Source organism: Mus caroli, unplaced genomic scaffold (assembly GCF_978045245.1).
Source record: "Mus caroli unplaced genomic scaffold, Mus_caroli_1 scaffold_1, whole genome shotgun sequence".
Taxonomy (NCBI): domain Eukaryota; kingdom Metazoa; phylum Chordata; class Mammalia; order Rodentia; family Muridae; genus Mus; species Mus caroli.
The window spans coordinates 42,852,890-42,858,431 of NW_028227256.1; the positions used below are offsets into that span (position 1 = coordinate 42,852,890).

General features: G+C 46.0%; 1 pseudogene; it reads left to right on the top strand.

The window, feature by feature from the left end:
• Window positions 1-3,948: 3,948 nt before the first annotated feature.
• Window positions 3,949-4,136, top strand: LOC147006029 (Nuclear RNase P; annotated as a pseudogene).
• Window positions 4,137-5,542: the final 1,406 nt, after the last annotated feature.

Consider the following 5,542-nt stretch of genomic DNA (forward strand, 5'->3'; position numbering starts at 1 on the left):
CAGTCCAGGATGCGTTGGAAGGCTTAGTGGCAAGAGAGTCTATCCAAGGTTACACCACCAAAACCGAGCAGGAGATTAAAGTCAGCCGCAGAGTGATTCTAGAGAAGCTTCCCCCAGTCCTCCTCGTGCTCCACCTAAAGTGCTTCGTCGGTGAGAAGACAGGCAGATGCCAGAAGCTGGTCAGGAATGTTGACGACACTGTGGACTTAGATATCAGCAGAAAACTGCTTTCTCCAGGCTTCAAAAATAAACATTTTAAATGCCACAGAACGTAGAGGCTATTCACAGTGGTCTACCATCATGGTGACAGCGCTACAATCGGCCACTACACTACGGACATCTTCCAGATTGGGCTTAATGGCTGGCTGCGAATTGATGACCAAACGGTCAAACTTTTTAACCAGTACCAGGTGGTGAAATAGACTGCTGACTTCCAGCCTGCACAGCCTACCTCCTGCATTACCACCATGTGGACCTGCTGTAACCGTGTCTATGTGCCTGTGTGTGCCGGCTTCCTACAACTGCCAACCCACCTCTCTAGTGGCTCTGTAGAGAGACTCTCCCTCTGCGCCAATGGGCTTGGGTGGAAGATTCCTGGGGGTCTGCGCAGCGCAGCTCAGTGAGCTGCCGCTTCTGAAGAACCGCTGGTTCCTGGGCAGAGGCAGCGGTTTACACTGTGTCCCGGTCTAGTCGCATAGTAGAATAAGTCCCGCACCAGCAGCTCTTGCAAATTTGTGAAAATGAATTTTATCTTTCCTTTAAAAAATATTTTTTTAAATTCATCACACTTTCCTCCTTTACCCTTCAGTTTTTGATAAATGACAAAAATGAGCCAGTTATCAGATGAGGTAGTTCTTACTTCAAAAAGAAATAAATACAAGAAATATGTTGCAGGTTCCTAACAGGAAATGCATTTTAACGATTGTGAGAGGGAAACTGCTGACATAGACACCGCGGGTCAGACTCAGGCTACAGAAGTGGGTGATTGTAACTTCGTTACCATGAAAAGATTTCAAATCTCATTCATGCTGTGTATACATGAACAGTGGGCAAAATGGTGGACTGACACTTTCCAGTGTCTGCTGTGTAATCTCCTGCCACGCCTCTCTGATGTCCTGTCTCTCAAGTACACAGTGTACCTGATTCCTAGGAGTACAAAGTTGTCACTCTTCAATAAAGATCACAAAGGTGGTTTAAAAAAAAAGTAATACTTTTCTTTATATAGTTCTTAGCAATAAAAAAAAATAAATAAAGCAGAACTCAAGTTATCCTCCTGTCTCAGTCTCCTACATGACATTCATATAGAGAACTTGGGCCCTCAAGAATTGTTGTATGTATAGAAGATCCTAGAATTATGCCCAATGAAGACACAGAGACAACTGCAATCACTTCGCATGAATAAGGCCCACTGAGGGAGTCTTCCTCTCTGGTTACATGTAACTTCACCTAAGAAATAGAATGATCAGACCCAGTATTTATTAAAAAGTTACTGTGGCTTTCAGGCTCAGCTCCTGTATCCTAGTCTTAAGTGTGCAAATCTGGTGAGTCCCAGCTTCAGAAACCCTCTATGGTTACTTGGGATTTGTTTGAGACATTGTCACAAAGAGATACTGTCTGCGTGTCTGAGATTTGAAAGTTATAAATTTAGTTTTATTTGATTGTTCATCCCATCAGCCTTATCTAACAGGGGGTCAGGGAGGTACTCTCCTAAAGAGCTCTAGAGGTCTTTTGTCCAGGACTCACATGGAGTACATGCTCAGTTATGGAAAAGATAACACAAGTCTGTAATACAAGAATTGCAGCTTCCTCATTAGGTATTTGTGTGACAAAATGCAGGCTTTACTTTCACAGCTTTATGCAATGGGTACTCTGTACCTCATGCAGGGACACCCCAGCCATACAACTGACCTCAGCTGCTTTCCTTATTTTCAGGGGAGAATTCCATAATCCCTTTCTTATAACTTTAACTTTGAAGCCAGGACTACGTGGCAGATGCTGCTATGTTCTACCGCTTGAACTTGGCCCTTCATTCCAATATACTTTATCGGGTGTCTGTGTTTGATGGTTTCCTTCACTGCTTGAGCTTCCCTTTATTTCTTTTCATAAATTGGAAGCTTACTTGGGGGGGGTCTTGCCCTAAGGTCACCACTCCCTTTATTCCATTTAGCACTATGGTTTTCTTTAACATTTGTATCTCCTTGAGCACTGGATTTAGCTCCATTACACTTCCTAGCACTCCTTTTCTCCTCAAACTGTACACTTTTTCATTTTTTTCTTGTTCATCTTGCTCCTTTACATTATAGATCTGCATAAGAGTGACCACTATTAACCAGAGGAGAGAGTCAACACTAGGCTGTCTTGAAATCTCCTCTCCCAACACTATTAACTCAAAATTCTTCAATTTAGACTCAAGAAGATATTTTGGACAGGGGCAAGAAAATGCCACATTCTTCACCAAAGTATCACTAGGCCACTTACTAATAGTCTTCTCTGAAAAGATAAAATCACCCTTAGCACCACTGTCTTTCATGTTCCTATTGATATGATCATTAATTCCCACTTAAAGCATTCCTTACTTTCCTAATCCAAAGTCTACATTCTGCCAACAAGAAACATGATCAGCCCTTTAACAGTAATAACTTGTTCCATGATACCAACTTCTGTGGTAACTGGTGTTCTATTGCTGTGAAGAGATACTATGACCATGGAAACTCTTATGAAGAAAAGCATTTAATTGGGGCTTTCTTTAACGTTCCAGAGGTTTGGCCCATTGTCATCCTGGTGGGAAGCAAACAGATCAGAGATCCCCTTGCCTTAGTCTCCTGGGATTAAAGGCGTGTACTACCTTGCCTTTGCATAAGCTTTTCATAGTCACTCTGTCTCAAGATCTCCATGCCAAGATCTAGGTCAGAAACTTGTGTCTTCCAGTCTCAAGATCTGGATCACATATGAGCCCTCCAATTCTGGATTATAGTTCATTCCAGAGATAGTCAAGTTGACAACTAGGAATAGCCATTATAGAATTTTAACATTGTTGAGACAGCTATAGACTATGGGGACTTTAGAAATTGGACTTAATGTATTTTTATTATGCTCTGTTAGGTATGTTAGGCTGGAAGGTCATAGCTACAGGGGTCAGGAAGACATTTCTGAGCTACACACACACACACATACACACACACACACACACACAGGATGAAATATCTAGCTGTCAATTGGAGGAATTTTTGGTGGAGGATGGAGAACTCCACCATCAGTTGCATTCTTCCCTGTGCCTCTTCAGTTTCCAAAGTGGGAATCTATGAATCTATGAGTCTGAGTCTTTGGGTTCATTTATGTTTTCAGTCATAGAGTGTCTATTTTGTGCCTGCCTATTCCATTTCTTGTGTTGTTTGGCCTTTACTTGTATTGGACAGTGACGGACACCATGTGACAAACAGACTTGTTTCTTACCTTAATCTTATTCTGACTCATTTTAAGGAAGTTAGGGCTAGGGACCACTTATTGCAGGTTGTAGTGGCCAGCTTTGATGTTGGACAGACACCAGAGGGGGACCTTCCATCTCCCCAAGGTGTGGGCAGTAGAAGATAAACTGTTTCAAAAGCTTTTTCTCCCTGCCCCCTTCTAATGCTTCTTCACTAACAGGAGAAGCCACAGAATGACAAAGAACGACAGAAGACAGCCCCAGCCCAGGAGCCAACTCCAGCCCTGCCACCCTTCCCAGTGGCGTCTGTCAGTTTTAGGGTTGGGAGGGGCACCTGAGCTGGGAACAAGAAGTAGGCTGGAGAGATGGAGCAGTGATTAAGAATACTGACTGTTCTTCCAGAGGTCCTGAGTTCAATTTCCAGCAACAACTTGGTGACTTCCTTTTTTCTCAACATCCTCCTCCCCCTCTCCCTAGTGTAGACACACAGGCATCCAGGGCCCCTTTAAAAAGTCTAAGGCCGGGGCCTCCTGCAGCCCTGAGTGAGCTCTCCCTGAGTGGGGAGGTGAGTTTTCAGAGAGCAGGGCTCCTTAGCTGGACAGACTAGGCAAGAGAGGCGCCAAGTGGACAGATGTATCTCTCACCAGAGCTTGGAACAGACTCCTGGTCATTCACTTTGCTCAGTAAATGGCTACCCTTCTTGCCAGGAGAAGTGCTCACTCCTTGCCTGAGCATATGTGGTATCGGAGTTGTAAAGAGAGGGTCTCCACTGACACTATCCTGCCACATTCAGCCCACTGAGAAGCAATAACCACTCTTTGCCTTAGGTACTCCGTACAGTCACCTGCCCAAAGCTCTTGCAGGTTTTCTTCACCACAGACAGAGGCCAAGAAACAGGTTTCTGGCCCCACAGAGAAACCCACCCAGACTTGGACTTCACTACGGCTAAAGGAAGGGAACATCTCCAGACTTACCACCAGGCTCTTTCGGCAGGTCTAAACAACAATTTGGCCAAGGTTTAGGTATGATGCTAGGCAGGAAATTGGTAAAAGTCCAGCAGTATTTCTTGAACAGGTCATGGAGTCTACGTGTGTAAGGCTATATACACATAGACCCTGTGAAAACAGAGAATTCTAGCATGATAGCCACGGCATTCATCAATCAGTGAGCTGAACATTAAGAAAAGTTACAGAGGGGTGCAGGGTCCGCTGACACTCGCCAGCTACCCACAACACCCGCCACAGGATCTTAAGACTTCTGGTGAGTGGAGCACAGCTTCTGCTCCAATCCAAGTGCTCGGGACCTGAGACTGCATTAGTTAGGGAAGCAGAAACCGGCCTGAGTAGGGCCACAGGCCTCATCCGGCCGGATCAGCGCCGGGGTAGCGGGAGCGCAGGGTTGCCTGACACCCGCCAGCTACCCACGACCCCCGCAGCAGGATTTTGGGACTGCTGGTGAGTGGAACACAGCTTCTGCTCCAGTCCAATCACGCGGGACCTGAGACTGCTCTGGTTGGGGAGAGAGAAATCCGGCCTACATAGGGCCACAACCCTCTTCCGGTCAGAAAAGCACCAGGGCAGCTGGGGCGCAGGGTCGGCTGACACTCGCCAGCTACCCACAACACCCGCCACAGGATCTTAAGACTTCTGGTGAGTGGAACACAGCTTCTGCTCCAATCCAAGTGCTCAAGACCTGAGACTGCATTAGTTAGGGAAGCAGAAACCGGCCTGAGTAGGGCCACAGGCCTCATCCGGCCGGATCAACGCCGGGGTAGCAGGAGAGCAGGGTTGCCTGACACCCGCCAGCTACCCACGACCCCCGCCGCAGGATTTTGGGACTGCTGGTGAGTGGAACACAGCTTCTGCTCCAATCTTTAAACAGTGACAACGATAACAACTAACCCCAGAGATTACCAAATGGCGAAAGGTAAACGTAATAATCTTACTAACAGAAACCAAGACCACTCACCACCATCAGAACCCAGCACCCCCACTTCGCCCAGTCCAGGGCACCCCAACACACCGGAAAAGATAGACACGGATTTAAAAGCATATCTCCTGATGATGATAGAGGACTTCAAGAAGGACTTTAATAACACACTTAAAGAAATGCAGGAGA